The following is a 21,941-nucleotide window of genomic DNA, read 5'->3' as shown; positions in this document are numbered from 1 at the left end:
TTTTCTTGTTGATTTGAAGTTTGTATTATGAAATCCTAAAAATGTTAAAGCGTTATTTATATTTGATGAAGTCTGTGTAGAGTTTATCTTATTAAACAGTTTGGTGTAAAAAATAAAGAAATGGTCTCAGAACAAGTAGTTTGAGCCATGATTTAAAACTAACTTAACTGTTTTCAGTGGTACGTGTGGAGGTTTATCACAGGAGGCGACTTGGCTGTTCTCCACTCACACTGAACAAGGATCCTGCAGCTCATTAAAAACTCTAAAATGATCTTTAAGGAAAATATGTTTGATTTTCCTTAAAAACGTGCTGTTGGCATGAAGTTTTCAGACAGTGCTTTTAAGAGTCATTGTGGTTAACATCTCACACATTCCAATAAAGCAGATGTTCCTACATTGCAACAGCGGTTTGCAGTTGCGTTCTCCCCCCTGCTCGTCTACAGGACTTTCATGGAGTACCACTTTGTAACTCTCTTTCTGCAAAATACTGTCGTGGTCTGGGTGGTTTTCCACAGCATCGGCTCCTCCCCACTGGGTGGAGTCTTTGTTGTTCCTCACCTGATGGCAATCGTACCAGCAGTATTTATGACCGGCGCACTCAACTGGTCTTCGCCAGATTATCTGCCAACTTTAGTCTGTTCCTTGGTGACTCATCGTGTGTATTGACCTTATTTCCTCTGTTTTTCTCGTCAGCCTCTGAAACCCACCTACCAAGCTCTCCTGGAGACCAGTTTGCAGCCGCCGGTAATCCCTCTCCATTTTGGAACTGCCATTCTCTCCTGCCTGCCTCCCTGCATTGCATGCAGCACCTACCTGGACCTCTCCTGCCTCCCCCCTCCACGCAACCCCCACCTGCAAGCTTGTAAGACAGCTCAGTGTATTATCCTTAGAAGAAGTCCAGACGCTTTTCTTTGCAAGCTCCTTTGACTGTATTATCCTTAGATTCACTCGCAGCCCTCTGTGGGATTCCCCTGACTGCTCTTCCCTCTGTTTCAGTGCCCTGGCCCGCCACAGTTTCCCCTGCCCAGTACCTGCACCCAGTTATCCCTGCCATCTAGTTATCGTCACAGTATTTTCTCTCGCCTCAGACATCCAGTTTATGTTCATGTTTCATCCAATTGGTTCACCCCAACGCGAAGCTTCATGAAGCTTCATTTGCTCTAGCAGGACACCTACTGGACGTAAAAATAATAGCTGGCATGAATTTGAAGAGTGTGGCATTTTGCACACAGCCTGTAAATGTCAACAACAAAAGCAGTGTGTAAAACATCTATATTGTAGTGATGGCAGTATACTGTGTATATTTATATTGGCAGTATGGGAAATGATTATTTGGAAATGCTTGAAATGGAAATGATCATTTACTGTGAGGTGAGGTGTGGTTGGGGTGTGGACAGTAGTTGTGCTTTTGTAACGTTGAGGTATGGACAGCTACACACTGCCTGTTCACATTTTATTCTGTAAAAACTAAATTTTCACTGCTTTTACGACCTTTTTAGTGGGGAGAACATAGCTAGGATTTAATGATTTAACAAATCTTTTGAATCCTTTGTCCTCCACAATGCTAAATGGCTGGGAGTCCTCAATCACCATGCTGACCAGGTCTTCATCTATTTGAGATTGTTCTCCTGAGGAAAGACAATAAAGATAAAGCACAAATATAAATATCACACACGTAACTTATAACAGTTGTATAATATTGTTATATCATTTAGTAACATTACTGCATCCTATATTATCACTGCATTTGATGGCTCACCTGGTCTTGCTCCACAATCAGTGTTCCCCCTTATTCTCATGCAAAGCTCTGTAGTGCCTAAGCATGGATGAGGTGTTGTTGTTATATCCCAGCTCCCTGGCACATAGCAAACACTTCACCTTGTACAAAAGTCAAGACAGCTCAACATAAATTGTATTGCACCATCAGTATTATGAAAATACATCTTCTGTAGAAATTTACATACCTTGTTGGGAGGAATAAGATCAAAATGTTCCCACACAGGGGAGGACATCCTCCTCTTCTTAGCTGGCTCCATTCTCTCCTGATTTTCTCTCCTCACTCTCATAAACCTCCAAACTGTCTCCAAACTCTCACTAACCGCAACTCTCCATCAAACACCCACATTTTGAATGAAGTCTGAGGGGTTTATATCGCTGTCACATCTCGCGGCAAAGTTCGAACCACTTCATGAACCAGTCACGTGGTACAGCCGGGCAGCGAGGCTTCGGACGTCATCATTTTCAGCTCCTCCCATAAATGAAGCAAGCCTCGATACGCGCTTCGCGGAAACGCCCCCTCCATTACTCGACACACGCTCCGAAGCCTCGATACAGAACGTCCCATCACTACATTTTACCATAGAAAATGATTTTGATTAACTCAAATAGTGACATTGACATAAATCAATAGTTTTAAACTACTTATGTTACAGCATTGGTATCATGGTTGCTAGGCAACCTGGGCAGCGCGACGGAGGCTAGACCATCCCATTTCACAAGGCTACAAGTCTCGCACTTCCGGCCTTAGCGGTCTTTGAGTACGCGGCCCTTGTGGACCGTTAAGGCTGCAGAACCTGAATTAGGATACAGCCTCTTCCAGTTCTCAGCACCGCTCCTCTCTTTCCCTGAGTACTTGGTAATTCTACTTCCCACGATGACGTTTTCATCGAGGCCAAGGAAAAGAGTTTAGGTAAAGGAGATAGGCGCGAATTTAGAAATTACATCCCACGTGGTTACGTTGCGCAGCTGAGTCACGTGACCGCACAGTAACAAATCGCCACAGAGCCAGGAAAAGGGGGCGGAGAACGTGTGTGTGCAGGAGAGGAGTCGAGCAGAGAGAGCTGCTTTTTCCATGAAACGGGAGTAAAGTAGTAAACTTACAGGAACATATACCACTACCAACGTTTGGATCGATATCTGCATCGATCAGCACACCCTTGTCTTCTGGATCGTAGCTGAGATCAGCGTGAACCACGTGGGTCTCTGCTCCCTTATCTGTTTCTTAAGACTTCCAGCTTCATCAAGGAGTTTCTCTTGGTTTGTGGGCTCATCTAAGGTAAGCACCGAGCTAACTTTAATGCAGGTTCAGTTTATGTTGATTTTAGCTCTGTTGAGAATAATAGATTGTTTGGTACGTTGGAGTTAGACAGACTGTAGAGTTTGTGATTGCTTGCAACATTATAATACGGCGGGTTTTAGGGGGTAAGAATAGATACAGAAAAATAGTCTTTGAATATGAACAAAAGGATGGGGTGCAGGGCAGGACAGGACAACAACCAGCCTCCATCCCCAGGACAGAAAGCCACAGGTACAAGCGTGGGGGAGGACAATCAGCCTTTAGAATAGGACTTAATGGGACCGTCTCCAGATGCATCCAGGGCTGGACTGGGACAAAAAATCGGCCCGTGTTCGAGATTAACTGGCTTTGGTCGAACAGATGTGTGGTAGACTTGCGTGTCAGGAGCTGCTACCGACAAACCAGCAAAAAAAACCCGCCAAAATGTGTCATCTGTGACATGTGTGAGGTTAATTCAAACACACCCAGTCAGTCTTGATGCTGTTGAACAACAAAATGTTTAAACATGTCACGAGTTGGTGATAATGTCATGCGCGACGCGATCGCGAAAACACGACACGTCCACACGTAAACGCAAAAACGCCTGGCAGGCGTTTTTAGAAATCTCAGTAATACCTTACCACAGTAATACCGACAGCCCGCTAGCACTCTCTACCAAAAATAGTGCTTTGTTGTGTATCTAATGGACTAAAGCCAAATCAGTTCCACGCCACTGAAGTTGCTGCATTTTTACAAACCAATTCTGGTTCATCTCTTTCACTCAACGATCCACTTTCACCCTTCTCATTCTCCGTCACCGCTGTGCTTTTTCCAGCCATGTGCGTATGAAAACAAAGGCATTGCGCATGCGTGTTTTATCTATATTTTATCCATATATCTGTATTTCATTTTCTTATCATTGTCCAACATTATACCGGTATTAATGTGAGCGGTATGATATAGCCCAGCCCTACTTTTAAAAGTTTACTATTCGGCTGCCCCATATCAACCATCCGCTGTTTTTTTTTTTTTTTTTGTCTTTTTTTTCCTCTAAAAAAGTTTCCTCTAAAAAATTATCCACACCCACCACCACACCGCTCTGAATTTTGTAATGGGTTGAATTTGACCCATCCTTCAAACGCAGGGAAATAAAGGATGGATTTTCGGCCACATTTGGAGCAGCCTTTGAATTGGGACAGCCTTTGTCGTGTCGCTGTGACGTAATCGGCTGACGCAGCTCTTACTCCTCATTTTATGACTGGCAGACCCCCACTGTCATTCTTGTGAGATTTAGGGTGACACAAAATGCTTGGAGAACAAAAGTCAATTTTTGTCCTTTAAACAGGGGTTAAAAAAGTCATCCTAACAAAACACTAAGAATCGTAGTGGTGTTTCCACTTCCATTGCAAATTTTTTCTTTGATTCTTTGCAGTCTCTCTCCTAGTTCGTTAAAATGTCTTACATGTGTGAGATGCTGAAGCATATGTCGCGGTTCCCCCTTTTTTGCAAACAAAAGAACGATGGGACTGAGGCAATTTTCCCCTCAGGATGGCCAGTCACCACGTGATTCATCAAAAGTCACCTGAGAAATCCTGCTCAACAAGGCAAAACTGTTATGGAAATTTTAGAAAATTAGCTGGGCAGTGTTGGGTAAGTTACTTTAAAAAAGTAATTAATTACTAATTACTTACCGTAGTAAATATTGTATTTAAAATATTTATCTAATTACTGTGTCAGAAAAGTAACTTAATTACTAAATAAGTAATTTAACTAAATACTTCTTAAAATCCCTATAAACCTTGAGTGGGCAAACAATAGAAATTAAACTCTTTAAAAAAATGTATTTATTATTTAAAGACAGAGACTCTACAGTACGCAGCGGTAGCATCTCTTCCACAATGTAGCCTGCAATCATTTTTTAAGCTCACCTTCAGATGCAAGTACATTGTAAGTAACTGTAATTAAAATACCTAAAAATGAACAGTATTTAGTTACTCTACTTTTTCAGTGGAAAAGTAATTTATTTATTTATTTATTTATTTTTTTATTTATTTTTCCTCCTTTTTTTTATTATTATCTCTTTTATTGGGACAGCTGTTAAACATAACAGTAGTTTGCCTTTTTACATTTTCTTTGCTGTCACATTTTAACTTATAATTGAAAAATAAAAAAGACAGAAAAAGAAGAGAAAAGAAAAACAAACAAAAACAACCCCCCCCCCCCAAAAAAAAAAAACAACAACAACAACAAACAAAAAAAAAACTAGGGTTAGGAGGCAGCAGGGCAGGTAGGTTTACGTAGAACTCAGGGTTGTAACATCATATGTAACATCAGACTGCCACCATCATACCTGTGCCAAAGAAACCATCCCCAGCCTGTTTCAATGACTACCGCCCCGTGGCACTGACACCCATTATTATGAAGTGCTTTGAACGACTAGTCATGTCACACATCAAATCCACCCTACCTCCCACCCTGGACCCACACCAGTTCGCATACAGAGCGAAACGATCCACAGAGGATGCAATCTGCTCTGCCCTCCACCCAGCCCTAACTCATCTGGACAAGAAAGACTCATATGTGAGAATGCTGTTCATAGACTTTAGCTCAGCATTCAACACCATAATACCACAACAACTCATCTGTAAACTGGACAGACTGGGCCTCAGCACCTCCCTCTGCAACTGGCTGCTGGATTTCCTCAGCCAGAGGCCTCAAGCGGTGCGTGTGGGCAACAAGGTCTCAAACAGCATCACCCTGAGCACGGGGGCTCCACAAGGCTGTGTGCTCAGTCCTCTGCTCTTCACCCTGTTGACACATGACTGCACACCAACCTACAGCTCCAACCACCTTGTGAAGTTTGCGGACGACACAACGCTGGTGGGGCTCATCATCAAGGGCGATGAGACCCACTACAGGAAAGAGGTTGAGCTCCTGACCACGTGGTGCAGAGACAACAACCTCCTGCTAAATGTCAGTAAGACCAAGGAGATTATTGTCAACTTCCAGAGAGGCCACACCTGTCACCCCCCATTGACCATCGACGGCGCCGCGGTGGAGAGGGTGAGCAGCACCAAGTTCCTGGGGGTGCACATCAGTGAGGACCTCTCTTGGACCACCAGCACAGCATCACTGGCCAAGAAAGCACAACAGCGCCTCTACTTCCTGCGCAAACTCAAGCGGGCAAGTGCTCCACCACCCATCCTGACTACATTCTACAGAGGCACTATTGAAAGTATCCTCTCCAGCTGCATCACTGTGTGGGGCGGTAGCTGCACTGACTATAACAGAAAAGCTCTACAACGCATTGTGAGAACAGCTGAGAGGATAGTTGGTGTACCACTCCCCTCCCTGCAAGACATTTACACCACTCGCCTCACCCGCAAAGCCATCACAATTGTCAACGATGCAACCCACCCCGCGCACTGTCTGTTCAGCCTCCTGCCCTCTGGAAAGAGATACAGAAGTCTCCACTCCCGCACTACCAGGCTCACCAACAGCTTCATCCACCAGGCTGTGAGACTGCTGAACTCTCTTCCCTCCCGACTCCCAGCCAGCAGAATCACCAGATTGGCAGAAGTATAGGAAGACAGATTGGACTCTACTCCCCCTCACCCACGCACACTCTCCAGCAAGGAAACACTCTCTGAACCGGGAACTGAAAACATTCCTGACTTGCATTGCAATTGCACACACCTGCAGCTATATATATATTTTTGGTATTTCTTTTGGCACTGTTTATATTATTATATTACTATTTATTACTTTATTGTTAGGGCTGTTTTTTTTGTTGTGCATCTGCACCTTATTGTTGTCAATGTCTACGCATGGGACAGTGTGAAACGTAATTTCAATTCCTTTGTATGGCAAGTACATTTGAAGAAATTGACAAATAAAAGTATTCTATTCTATTCTATTCTATATACAAAATCACACCTCATATGCTTAACATAGTCTGTCCATTTAGACCATATTCCGTAGAAGGTATCCCTCTGAAGTTTAAGAGAAAATGACACTTTTTCCATCGTATAGATCTCTTGTACAGAATGTATCCAGTCTTCTATCGTTGGTGGTTCAGGCTTAAGCCATCTTCTCATAAGATGCTTTTTACTTGCGGCCAGAAGGATATACAGGAGTCTTCTGTCGTTGGAATTCAGTTTATCCACTGGTGCATTGCACAAAAACATGGTCTCAAAAGTTGAAGGAAAAACAAATGAAAAAACATTTTGTAAATGATCATGGATTAGAGACCAATACTGGCGAATATCTTTACAGTCCCAAAAGATGTGGAAATGGTTAGCTCCATCTCCCCCACATCTCCAACTAGAGCTGGGCGATATGAGATTTTTTCATATAACGATATGTTTTTTTCATTTCAGGCGATAACGATATCTATCACGATATAAGCCAAATAACTATATTTGTAAGATTTAAATGTGCCGTTGCTCACAAGTAAAATGTGAAATAATCAGCAGCTTGTTTTTATTTAAATATTTATTTCCCATAATAAGTTCAACAGGGTAGATGTACTTAAGAAACATGAGACTTTTTCAGATAAATAAAGGCAAATATTGCAAACTACACAAAAGGCAGCCGCTAAAGCGTTTAAGTTTCAAAATAGAACAAACGAAACAGACTAAAATGTCAATTCCACTTAGAAACAAAATATTAATTCTAAAAATAAATCTTAGTTTGTTTTACAGAAGAACAGACAAAACTAATTAACTTTTGTCAATATCAAATAAACTGAGAACTAAAAGGAAATTCTCAATCTCTCCTTGTTGTATAGCTTAGCTTTTCAAACAGTTTTAACAGCTATGAACATGCCAAAGCAGCAGGTGGCGCTAGATTCCTAACCGTGCAGAAATGTTGGCCAATCAGAAGTCTAGAAGCCTCGGTGGGAAAAAGTAAACAAAGCTGGGGCATAGAAGCAGAACAGAGTCGTATGTGTGGATCGACAGTAACTGTGTGTATATGTAAGCATTTAAACACTGCAGAGAGTAGAATTAACAGTAACAGTATTGTAGAAATTCATTTCACCGAAACAATAACGTGGCACAGTGTGACGCATGCACCAGTTTATTGTATTTCCAGCTACTCTGTTTTTTGTCAGACTTGAAATAGCCGAAATACCTTCACACTACGGAACTTCTATGGCTCTTCCGTTCGACAATCTCTCCGGCATTGGAACCATCATCTGTTTTCTCTTCGGTCACGCTCGGTAGATTTTTCTAGTCGGCACACTCATTTCCTCCATTACGCGCTGGCTCCATTACCCGCTGGCTGTTTCCCAAACAAACACACGTGCGGCTTGGCACTTGTGCTGTACGTAACAAGTCACGCGACGTGACGCTGCGGCTGTGATTGGTTCGGCTCTGCGCTGCTTAATTTGGATTGGCTGACCTTTTTCTTTTTTTTTTCTTTTTTTTTTTTTTTTAAGAGGACAAGAGCGGCGAGGTCTATCGCGATAGCTTAATTTCTCTATCGAGTAAAAGTTATATCGCGATACATATCATTATCGTTCTATCGCCCTGCTCTATCTCCAACATTTATCACCAGTTCCTCGATATCTTTGTTGAGCAGGGGTAATGAAAAATCTCATAATGCTTTTCCAGCAAAATTCACGCCAAACATTAGACCCAGTGGTAGCCCACTGTATCTTGCATGCGTGAGCCCAACACTTCTCTGTAATTGTCAAATTACCCTCCTTTTCCCACTTCGCTTTAATATACAGAGTGCTGTCGTTTTTACACCGCCGGATGCTGTTATATAATTTAGAAATTATTTTACTTTGCACTTCAGATTTGGTTAATAATAAGAATGTTTCTACAAATTGTAATTCGTTTAGGTTCACTTTTAAGTTTTGATTAAAATAATTTCTGATCTGTAGATATCTAAAAAAAATCATCTGATCCCAAGTCATGTTTACTCCTTAAAGATTCAAAGCTTTGAAATGCACCCTTATGGACAAATGAATAATAATTGGTTATACCTTTTGAAATCCAGTTTTTGAATCTATTATCATATTGATTTGGAGTAAAATCTGAATCATATGCACACCATCTTAAAACCTTAGAGGCATTTTCCAAACCACCAATTTTTATTACTTCTTTCCAAGCTGATATCATTATTTGCAGTATAGGTTTATCTGCCATATGTATTTTATTCTGCAATTTTATGTCCGATATTAAAGCTGAAACTGGTATTTCTTTTACTATTGTTCCTTCAACATCTTTCCATCCGGCGGTGTAGTTTGGACAACAGAGACAAATCAGCGGTCTTAACTGAGCTGCACAATAATATTCTCGTAGACAGGGAAGCCCATGACCTCCCTTTTCTTTCTTTAATTGAAGCGTTTTATATTTAACTCTAGCTTTTTTCCCATTCCAGATATATTTTGACAATGTTCTATCCCATACCGCAAACTGTTTTTGTGGTATGGTAATCGGTAGAGACTGAAACAAATACAGCAGTCGGGGAAGAATATTTAATCTGATTGATTCCACCCTGGAGTGTAGGTCCTGAAATGGAATAGTGTTCCATCTTTGTATATCTGATTTTATGGATTAATTTAGAGGGGCATAGTTGGCATTGAACATTTTGGTGAAATCACGATGTATTACCACCCCTAAATACCTAATGCTATCTGCATCCCATTTCCATTTATAACGATTCTTGATTTCGACTGGTGGCTCATAATTTAAAGTTAATACCTGCGTTACCTGCGGAAAAGTAATTTAATTACAGTAACGGGTTACTTAGTAAGTCATTACAACCAACACTGGAGCTGGGTTGGAAGTGTGTTTAATAAACACATTAAAATTTGAATGGGAACATCCCAGTCAACACAAGGATCATCTCTGAAGTTTGGCCACCACCCTTACATCTTATATACACCCTCACAGACACTCTCAAACAAAGAACATCCACAGGACATCACGTATCCCTATACCTTCAGTCCAGCTCATCCTTGACCTCAGAGAAAAATTACAACCACCTGTCACCTCCCTTAAAGTAGGATTTCTGGAGATCTTCCAGTCTACGATGGGTCCACTGTGAAGGTGCAATAACATGGGGCCCACTTGTGATAACATTCTATGTGAATGCATACAACTGATGAACACTGAAGTGAGGAAATAATATTACTATTACTAATGTGATATGATTAATACATAGGAAAAGAAATCTGCCACCACATCATGAAAATAACATACTTGTGGTAAATACACATAGAAATGAACAATTACAAGATTAAGTCTGCATAGCCCACAAGTTCATGCGACCCTAGGATGTCGCTGTCATCTTCCTGCTCCTGAAAAAAACATACATGCATCAACCCTTTCCTTGTCTGCTTGGAGTAGGGACAATCTTGCATATCAGTGTCAAGTCAGTTAACCATTTGTTCCCATTATCAGTCCAGTCAGTCCCTGTATGTTTATTGGTGAAAGCACAACTTCTTCTGTCGACTTAAGTTTCTACTGCCAGTAGTGATGTGTCGGTCGCGAACGAAATGAATCTCAGAGCCGGATCTTTGAAGTGAGCGTCACGAGTTGTAGGGTTTCTTTTTTTCTTTCTCTCACCCTCTCTGTCGCACTTTTTTTCCCGCTTCACTCCGCACGTGAGCCTTGTGCTTTGCGCTGGGAAGAGGGGCAGTAGTTACGCTCGCAGTAGCACATGAACAGAGCGAGACAGAAAGAGAGCCAGGGACAACAACATCACTTTAGAAAGGTATAGGAATCAACCACAACTATTTTCAGTTGCAGATGATAAAGGATTCAGAAAGTTTATTCACGCAGGCCCATATGACAGAGAATATGCATCTTCTTTTTGTTTTCATATTTTAATTTATATTTAATTGTGTTGTGGTTTGCAGCGTTTTGTTTTGTTTCACTTTAAATTTGTTTAAAAGGAAAAAGATGAAAATTTAAATAGTTAAAAGTTGAAATGTAAAAAGGTGGGTTTTGTCCATCCATCCATCCATTCGCTTCCGCTTATCCTTTTCAGGGTCGCGGGGGGCGCTGGAGCCTATCCCAGCCGTCATAGGGCGAAAGGCGGGGTACAACCTGGACAGGTGGGTTTTGTATCATATGATTAATTTATTACAGTTTATGTGGAGTGAATAAATAAAAGTATAGTTACAGTGGTCCCTAGAGACAAAGCACGTACGAACTCTAAAACACGTACAAAACATAACAGAAGTGCTCCGGGATGCTAGGCGCAGTGTAAGTACATTAGTTCAATTCAATTCAATTTTATTTATATAGCGCCAAATCACAACAAAAGTCGCCTCAAGGCACTTCATAGATACAGAGAAAAACCCAACAATCATATGACCCCCTATGAGCAAGCACTTTGGCGACAGTAGTAATTCCTTTTGTGCATAATTTTATATTGTTGTTAATAATAAATTAATTAAAGCAACAAAACAACCTCAAGAGCTGGCTGGGAGACGAAAGAGCCGGTTCTCTAAAAAGAGCAGGAAATCCCATCACTAACTGCCAGCAACATGACATCATTTCAAAGAAGAAAAAAGACAAATTCAGAATTGATTACCTTGCTGATTCCTTTTAGACAAGGGACTTGGGACTTACTATCTAATCGTGTCCCACATAGGTGACTTTCTCCAGAACCCATTGTAATGTGGAGAAGCTCACTTTACCATCGTTTTTAAAGCAACAGTTTTGTATAGCACTTTTAGTTCCAATCATGCAGGCCTGCTTGAAGGAGAGCAGATTTTCAAACCTAACTTTCAGTGCACTCCTCAAACATAAATAAAATAAAATAAAATTCTACAAAATGTAAAAATATGAAAGCCTAGTTTTAGGATTTTTCACTTCCACTTGGTAACAAAAATGCAAGTTTTATCCCATGTAACAAGGTGTATGTCATGGTAAAACCTCCCCTACACATCAGGAACAAGAAACTAAGAATCTACTAGTCTCACTCATTTAATCCCTCTGCTGCATTCTGTTCACCCCTGCTATAATTCAATCATCTTTCCTAATATAATATTAGTCCAATAGTTCATATATTGCTTCTCATCCCACTAAGTGAACCGAACAACATGATAAAATCAGAAACACAGGCTTAAAATACTATCTGGTCTTCTTGAGCTTCATTACATGCGTGTATGTGTTAGTAGGATTAATACATTTTGTGCTCCTTAAAGGTTAAAATATCAATACTACAGTCTAAATATCAGGAGAGCAAATCAATATGTCCTTCTTGTTTCAGAAACATCTAAAGTCAGGTTCAGCTAAATCCTAAGCGTTTGCAAGTTCACCAAGTGAATGTAAAGGTGTTGTTAACACCGTCAACAGGTACCCCCGCGTGATGTGTGCCACTTCCAATGTGATTTTTGACACCCCCATATGGAGGACAACAAGAGCCACGCACATCGAAATAAAGAACTCTGTGCTTGAATAATGAATTGTAGAATAAATTCTTCATTTGTGAAATTTTTCAATCCCTCATTAACAAAGTGATTTTTTAAATGTTTTTTAAACTCCTAGGATGGTAATGAGGTGCAGTATAAACTTAGTTGGCTGAGTTTATACTGCTACCGATGAGTCTGAGCGGGACTCTTTTGTGGATCTATGGAAGTCCATATTTACTTATTTAATTTTTTGTTTCACACATGGTACAGCAGTAATTCATTTCTTATACACAACCTTCCTGTTAATTAAAGTAACACTGTTTCCATGCATGAACAGGAGCATTGACACCTGCCCCCTATCTGTGATGATACAAGTAGGCAACCAAAATTACACTCTGACAATATTTTACACGAAACAAGACAAAACAAACAGAACAATATAATCAACAGTGAGCAATACCACTAAATATCAAACAGAAAGGATAATTTTTTCTACAGTTAAATTCTGTTATTTTCAACTTCTTCATATTGGTTTATCGTTTTATTGCTATAGCAGATTTTAAATTGAGAAACCTTTGTACAACACATGCTATACCTATTATAAAGACACATCTCCTGGATGCACTGGTACGCATCTTCAGTGATGTATCCTAAGGTCATCAGGTGTTTCGGGTCTCACAACATCATACACCCTCGCCCAGGCGACCCAGCCGGGGGTGATCAGGCCCCGACTTGCGTACCAGTAGCTACCCACGGATCAGCCCTCTTGATCCACAGCCACCTTGTGGCTTTCTCTGCCGCTTCACTCACAGCCTGGATGGCCCTCTTCTTGGCTGCCCCAGCCACGCCCAGCCACACTTTGCAGAGTGATCGTCCTGCAAAGCCCCTACAACCCACTTCTATGGGCTCATAGAAAGTCTTCCAGCCCCTTCCCCTGCACTCCTGCACTAGTTCCTGGTACTTTCCTCGTTTCCTTTCATTGGCCTCCTCAATCCGCTCTTCCCAGGGCACTGTGAGTTCCAGCATGATCAGCTGTTTTGAGGCCTCAGAAATAATTATCATGTCTGGCCGGAGTGATGTTTTTGCAATGTTCTGAGGGAACTTTAGTTGTTTACCCAGGTCAGCCTGTAGCTGCCAATCAGAGGCTGTGTTGAGGAGGCCAGTTGTCAAATGTGGGCGCACCTGGGGGTTCTCTCCAGCCTTAATAAAAGAGATTGCCTTCCTCGGAGCATGATGATGCTTGCTGGTGCTGATTGCTGAGGCAATCTTTCCAGCAACTACTCTGAGCACCTGGTCGTGCCGCCAACGATACCGACCATCGGCCAGGGCCCTTGGGCAGCTGCTAAGGAGGTGTTCTAGGGTCCCTCTTCCAAAGCACAGGGGACAGGCAGGTGTCTCGCTCTTTCCCCACAGATGGAGGTTTGCTGGGCTTGGCAGAGTGTTGTAAACTGCCTGCACTAGGAATCGGATCCGGTGGAAGTCTGCCTGCATGATGTTTGCCCAGGTGACCTTGCGCTGCAAGGTGCTCTCCCACCTTGTCCATGCTCCCTGCCGCTTAAGGCCTACAGCTCTACTTACTCGCTCCTCCTCCACACCTGCTCGGACCTCTTCCTGGAATAGCAGGTGTCTCTCCTTTCCCTGTGCCCTGCTGACCTGGGCCTTTGGGACGTACCCCAAGCCTGCTCCCCCTGTTGCTAAGACCCCCATCAGTGTTTTCTGCCTTAGGCGTGACTCCGCCACCTCAACTGCCTTCTCAGCCTTCCACTTTCTTCCTGTCCTTACCTCAATACCTGCTGATGCCACCTTGCAGTCTTTAGAATCTCTGTACTGTAGGGCTTCTCGTGTACGAGCCACCTTGAACTCTTCTTTGAGACCACTGAAGGGTAACTGCACGCTGTTGCTTGCCCCATACAAGGCAGCGCTGGTGAGACTCCGGGGAAGTCCCAGCCACTTACGAAGAAAGCCACTGATCTTTCTTTCAAGGGATTCCACAGTAGTTATTGGAACTGTGTAGACAAGCAAGGGCCACAGGATTCGGTTTATGTTTATGTTTTTCGAATCCTCCTCTTTGGGAATCCAGACTCCCTCTGCGCACCTCCACTGATCAGCAACTCTCCCTCTCCGCCATATCACCTTTAAGATCTTCCACAGGTGGCGAAGCAGCTCTGGGCAGCGCTTATAGACAAGGTAGGGTACGCCACTGGGACCTGGGGAGGATGCAGAGCGGGCTGCTTTGATGACCTCACACACCGCCTTCAAACTTGGCTCCGTCAACTTGAACTCTACTGATGGTGGGGCAGAGTTGATGAGAGCTTTGTTTGGTCCCAAGTCTTGTTCCCTCAGTGGGTCACTCATGGTCTCATGAAGGAAGTTATTCACCTCCTCTGCTGAGCACTCCAACTGCCCGCTTCGCTTAACTCCAAGCAATTGTTTGGAAAAGCGAAAGGGATCAGCAATAAAAGCTGCACGTTTCCTGGCTATCTCTCTTCCTCGCCTCCTGTGCCATTCTGCTCTACGGAGGGTAATCAGCTTCTTCCGCAAGATGTTATGCAGTTCCTCTAAAGCTTGCTTCTCCTCCGCATCAGCATTCTTGAACTGCTTCTTAAGGCTCCTGAGCTCCTGACGCAGTTGATGAATCTTCATGGCCCTGCGGTTCATGGTGTAAGGGGTCTTGTTGTAACACTTCTCGATCAGGCCGAACCTTTCTGAGGCGTAGCTGACTATGATGGTGGTCATTGTTTTAAGCCTGCTGTCGGCATCTCTTTTGGCCACAGCTTGTATGATGTTGGAGACATCCTCATCAAACTTCTGCCACTCGCTCTGGCTGCTGGCCACTTAATCCGCTGTTTTGGAACTACACTGCTTGGATTGGAAGAGTCCAGTGCGTGGAGGGACTGGGCTCTGTGGGGTGCCTCCTGGCCGGGCTCCTCCTGCGTCTCACCAGGTTCTCACCAGGTTCAGGACCTGTGCGTTGCACCTTACTCTCCCGCGCCAAACATTTCATTCTAGCCTGATGGACCTTTAGGCCACGCTGGTTCTTACACAGCTTGCCGCAGATACATGTCTTACTCGTAGTCCTTTCCATTGCATTGGTCGTTAACCTTGAGTCCGTACGATTGGAGACCTCATCCTCCCCCCCTCTCGGGATCTCCTGGGGGTATCTTTCTTTAGGGCTTTCCGTAGCTTTTTGGGGTGCTTTCTCACGAAAACTGCAGACCGGGATGCTAGCCCACCCTGCCCCTGGAGCTGTCTTTCCGAGCTGTCATCTGTCTCTCCAGTAGTCACCAAACTTTCTTGGTTGTCACCTAGACTCTTAGATGATGAATGAGATGATCATTGAGAGAATTTCTTATGCCTATGACTGTTGGACACATTTGCCTTTGTGTGGTTCGAGCAAACCGATGCTTAAAATAAAACTTCCTTCTTCCCTCCCCATGTTCTGAACACAATACAAATACACTTTGTAACTTAAGAGGTAGTGTTTTATTTTTTGCCCTAAATATAATAATTTATGTCTGTAATTTCATTATATCTTCTAGTTTTCATAATTTTGATTTTATATACAAACTGTTACTGTCTTCTCTATACTTAACGTTATGCATAATTCAAAGCGCTCTCTTCTGTAATAAATATAATGGTTTGGTTATTAGTCACATATGTATTCCCCCATACTTCATCACAATAACTCAGATAGGGTAGAAACAATGAAAAATATAATATTCTATATCTAGCAAGCAATTAATGAAAATATGATCAATTAAAGTTGCTAACTTTTCAGTTATTCTACTAGGTTTAGTAATCAGAGGGTAAAACCCTCTTCCAAATATTAACTCAAAAAATCTGATGATGACTTATGATTGGACATTAAAAAAAATATTATAATCCCCGCAAATACAAAATGTCTTATTTCCCTTTACCTTGCTCAATAAATCTTCTACTAGAGGTGGGAATCACCATACATCTCACGATACGATATTATCACAATACTTAACGCACGGTACGATATTATTGCAATTTTTAAAAAATATTTTGCGATATTCAGATTCTGTACATAAAGGTAAACTTTATCAATATTCATTTTATCTAATATCAAAGTCTCACACTCAGTCTTTCTCTCATTTCAGTCAGTTTTATTGTTGACAAACTGAACGGTTTGTATTACAGTCTAGTCCAACTTAACTGAATGCAACCATCTGGTACAATTATAGCTATTCTGAACAATGAAATTTCTGAAAACTATGCAGCCCATTCAGCAACTGAAGAATTTGAAAGTAAATTAAAACAAAATATAATTTTACATTAAATAAAAAAGTTTTAAACTTAATTAAAACAAAACATGTCTTAAATTAAAATAAGTAAACTGTCATGTTTATTGCTGCCAAAAAAAAAGTTAAACACATTTGGACAGTGAAGGAATGTAAGGATTCTTGCTCAGAAAAAGGATCAACATGCTCTGAAGTCAGAGCATGTTCCAGTCCATGCAAACTTTTTTTGTAACAAAATATCGATTTCTGCTGTCCCTGTATCGATACATTATTAGCAAACAAAATATCACGATACTACACAGTATCGACTTTTTTCCCCCACCCCTATCTTCTACTACTGTGAATGTTTCTATGAGTGTTCCAGGCCTCCTATACATACAAGTAACAATTATATTACCCTTTATTTCCATTTCTATTTCTATTTCTACTGCCACACACTCTATTAAATCATTAATAGCCACAGACATATATTCAACCTGCTTACATTTCAAATCGCTATCAACAAAAAGTGCCATACCTCCTGCCTTCTTATTAGATCTATTTATATGATATAATTCATACCCATCAATGTGAAAGTCCCAACCCCTTTCCTCATCTATCCATATTTCGGATAGTGCTATAACTTTAAACTTGCCTTTCAGATTATTCAAAAAATCATTGATCAGAACAAAGCTTTTGTAGAGGCTTCTACAGTTGAAATGAATTCATGAAAATTTATCGCCTATGTAAACATTATCCCTAAATAATGTTGACATATATACAGGGTGTAGCATTCCCTGGGTAAAGGCGGTGATATACAGGACAGTCAGTGGTTTTTCCCTTTCCAGTTCTTGTAGCCAACTGATGACTTTCTTTTTGTAGTTGTTTCTGGGGTTTTACCTTGAAGCTTTATAGGTATTGTTGTCACTGGGGAGTTTAGTCATGTTTATTTGCTCTGCTTCTTTTTGTCAGGGATAAAATACAAATATATACTTTTGTGTCCCAGCTGAGTAACAGGAGGACAAGAGTCTGGTGGTGCAGCATAGGAACAAGCCATTTGGACTCAGCTCAGCCACTACAGAGGAAACAATGACTTCAACACAAAAGGTGAGAAAAATATCACAGTTACACTGTTATTGAAACTGTGTGCACAGCTGGTTGGTTTTTAAAAAACAATTAACAGCAGCTTTATCTTTTCCATCCTGGGCTCCTCCATATATCGTTAGCTTCATAGCATAAGTGCCTAAGTCATTGGACTAAGTCAATGACTTAGGCACTTATGCTATGAAGCTAACGATATACAGAATCTACATTCACAACCAAAAACCACAGAAGTTAGAAGAAAATACAAAGATCATATTTTAACAGCACATATTGAAACAACAATATCATCACTTGAACTCAAAATAATTTATGAAGTAAAAGATTTTCTCCTCTTATATATTTCTTCAATAATGTCATTTTCATTACAACTCCCATTGTAGGACATCATTGTAATGCGATACTATCACCACAAGGTGGTGGTAACACACCAACAATGTGTTTGTTGACATGTTTGATTCCACCAATGGAAGGAGTTTTAGTTTGTTCCATGACTGCATTTCACTCACTGCCTCTGTTTGTATCTGTCACTGCAGGACCAACATGGAGCAAGAAGTCAGCGCTCTCAGGAGGCCGACAAATCTCAAAGAAGAAAGGGAGAGACAACCTACAGCTGTGATGAGTGTGGGAAGGATTTTACCCGGACTGGCAATCTAAAAACACACCAACTCTTCCACAGTGGAGTTAAAGCGTACAGCTGTGAGTTGTGTGGAAAGTCTTTTACCCTGGCTCAAACCTTAAAAACACACCAATTCATCCACAGTGGAGTTAAACCTTACAGCTGTGACTTGTGTGGAAAGTCTTTTACCCAGGCTGGAAACTTAAAAAATCACCAACTCATCCACAGTGGAGTTAAAGCACACAGCTGTGAGTTGTGTGGGAAGGATTTTGCCCGGGCTAGAGGCTTAAAAATACACCAACTTATCCACAGTGGATTTAAAGCACACAGCTGTGAGTTGTGTGGGAAGGCTTTTGCTCAAAATGGCGACTTACAGAGGCATCTAGTTACCCACTCTGGAATTAAGGCATACAGCTGCGACTTTTGTGGTAAAAGTTTCAGCGACAAACGGTACCGAAATATTCACGTACGGATTCACACTGGAAATGATGTTTCCTGCTGTGATCAGTGTGGGAAACTGTTTACAACAGACACACAGTTAAAAATACACATGTTTAGCCACACTGAGGAGAGACTTTACAAATGTGACCTGTGTGAGAAGACTTTTAAATATCCACATCACCTGAGAAACCACCGACACATCCACACCAGAAAATAACTCTACAAATGCAGTTACTGTCAGGATGTATTGATTTTTTTATCTTGTAATTTTAACCTGATCAAGTCTGATCAGTAAACTTATGGAGTTATACTGAATAAACTTTTTGGAAAAATGAAGTGTCATTTTTGCCCAGTAAGCTGAGTGTTATAATGTAAACAGTAAAATGTAATTGGACGTTGGCAGAGATGCTTTTTATTTTAGGCGACGTTCAGGATAAAAATAAAAAAGCAGAGCGACGCACATGGATCCACTTCCCAGCCCTGTCGTCACTGTGGTGGTGGGAAAGTTTCTCTGTGTCCTTTGTGGAAAAACTTCCAATCATCAATGGGACCTAAAACCACATCAACGTAGACACACTGGAGACAAAATGAACTACTTCCAATAATGTGGGAGAGGCTTCCACACACCAAGTACATTAAAAATACATGAACTCTTCCACATTGGGGTGAAAAAGCACATCTGTGACCAGTGTGGGTCATCCTTCACCACTGGACATGAGCTTAATGAAAAAGCATAAGTGAATCCACACAGGAGAGACATCATACAAGTGCAGACACTGTGACAAAAGCTTCTCACAATCAGGTCATCGTAACAAACATGAACGTACACACATGGAAGTGAACTTCAGCTGTGACCAGCGTGACAAGAGCTTCAGGAATGTCAGTTCATACTCCGAACACAAACGATCCCATACTGTAAATAAACCTGTTTCAGGCTCAGACTTAAAAACCTTGAGATCAGGCTCCACAGAGTTCAGATGGAATCTCCTGTGTCAGCTGATGTCACACTTGGATCTGATGAGGTAGCTCTGATTTCTGGACCTGCAGTGAATAATTCTGAATGTTACATTTAGGAAGCTGTAGATGCCCTACCTGCATGTATAGATATGTATATCAAGTTTATGTTTTTTCCTTTGAGGGATTTTAATTCTCTAAAATGTTTTCCTTATTATATTTTGATCTTTGTTCCCTTAGGACACAGTAGTGTTTAGTAATTGTACTTGTTACTGTATTATTAAAGTTATAGGTATGTTTGTTTTTTTTTACAAAACTGATATTGTATCAAAATTGCAGATATGGATATATATTTCAATTTCTTTCATTTGAACTTTGTTTACAAAATTAACTTTTTTTATGTATTCATTTAATGTGTTAAATCATTGTGTTAATCAGTTAAATTTCAATCCTTCATTCATATTTAATCTTTTGCTGTGGTAAAATCTTCTCTTAGAAAATTTTCTCCCAAAACTGCAAATAATTTCACAGCAGTTGTTCTTAAAACTTCCAAAATGAACTAAATCTGTCCACCAGCTTTGAAACAACACCTGCTGTGACTTTATGTCCAGAAAGAATAAACTCAAGCTAAACTGGTTTTGGGCTGTACTTCCACGTAATACCAGTTTGTACCAGAAGATGAAGCAGTGAGTCAGTGTAACCTTTATTTAATTGGCAAATTGGCAAAGACCACTGATAGGTTTGTAGCTTGAACCTATCCGCTGGAACGTTGAGGACAATATAATTACATTCTTTCAATCTACAACTGATTATACACCTCTAAGCATATATGGTTAAATATTTCTAAGCATAAATGGCAATGAACAATACAAAACCTAACATCCACATTCATATTCACAGTGGCAGCAAAGAAATGGTGAAAGTTCAAAAATTCCAATTCTTTTAAACCTCTATTTTTGGCTCCTCCTTTCACTTTAGTGTGTTTACTGTGTTCTTGAAGTCCACATGTTGTTTCTAATGAATTCATTTAGATCCACATGTTCTGCAGCTGTTTTCTTGTTGATTTGAAGTTTGTATTATGAAATCGTGATTTGATTTGATCCTATATTTGATGAACTGTGAAAAATAAAGAAATGGTCTCACAACAAGTAGTTCGAGCCCTGATTTCAGATTCAAAGTAATTTAACTGTTTTCAGTGGTACATGTGGAGGTTTATCACTGGAGGAACCTTGGCTGTTCTCCACTAACATTGAACAGGGTTCCTGCAGCTCATTAAAAACTCTGAAATGATCTTCAAGGACAAAGATATTTGATTTTTCTTAAAAATAAGATGTGGGCATGAGTTTTCAAAGAGTGTGTTTAAGATTCATTGTAATGAACATCTCACACAAAGCAGATGTTCCTGCATTGCAACAGCGGTTTGCAGATGTGTTCTCCCCCCTGCCCGTCTGCATGACTCTCATGCAGCACCACTTTGAAACGCAGCCTGGCGTGAAAGTCTGTTCATGACCTAACATGTTGCCTGAGCACAAGAGACCAATTGTACAAAAGGAATTGGCTGAAATGGTGAAAATGCTATTATCATAGGATGAAATGAGGATTTGTTCCTCAGTGTTTGGTCTCCTGTGCTTACCTTTTCTCCAGGTGATTTGTCGCAGCTGTTGAGAGGGGCCGGTTGTCTTTAAGGTGCTTCCAGGTAATTAAGAAGTGAGCGCATGGTTTTATACGGTTCTGTGATGATCATCACAAAGTCAAAAAGGTCTCATGGTTTGATGCCTATCCCATGCCCCAGGTTGACCTGGACTGGTTAAGCACTGCTTATCTTTTTATCATGCTGGATTTAACCAACGCCTACAGGCAGATTCCCTTGTCTGCAGAGTCCAAAGACAAAAAAGACCTTCTCCACTCTGTATGGTTCATACCATTCGTCACTCTTCTGTTTGGCTTGTTTTTTTTTCCCAACTTTGTTTTATTAATTTCAACAATGACATACAAAGTTAGCAACAGCTAAGTCAATCTTGATTTCAGAACAGTGGTATGTCCAGTATACCATCCAACCTCCCAACCCAAATTCTCCCCCTACCAGACCCACAATAGACAAAACACCGCAGAGAACCAGTCTCTGCACACACACACACACACACACACACA

At 41.1% G+C, this 21,941-nt stretch overlaps 2 long non-coding RNA genes across 5 annotated transcripts in view; one reads left to right on the top strand and one right to left on the bottom strand.

Moving 5' to 3' along the window:
• Positions 1-21,941, bottom strand: part of LOC112430732 (uncharacterized) — a 220,313-nt gene that overhangs the window by 44,047 nt on the left and 154,325 nt on the right. The gene's annotated exons all lie outside the window — the stretch shown is intronic.
• LOC143414284 (uncharacterized) lies at positions 2,579-20,928 on the top strand. The gene is made up of 4 exons (XR_013094812.1): positions 2,579-3,055; positions 11,060-11,126; positions 17,682-17,782; positions 18,313-20,928. It is a non-coding gene; the product is annotated as an uncharacterized LOC143414284 (long non-coding RNA).

The sequence above is a fragment of the Maylandia zebra genome, linkage group LG3 (assembly GCF_041146795.1).
Source record: "Maylandia zebra isolate NMK-2024a linkage group LG3, Mzebra_GT3a, whole genome shotgun sequence".
Taxonomy (NCBI): Eukaryota; Metazoa; Chordata; class Actinopteri; order Cichliformes; family Cichlidae; genus Maylandia; species Maylandia zebra.
Note: the sequence above shows the minus strand (reverse complement) of the source record. Positions and strands in the feature narration are given on the sequence as shown.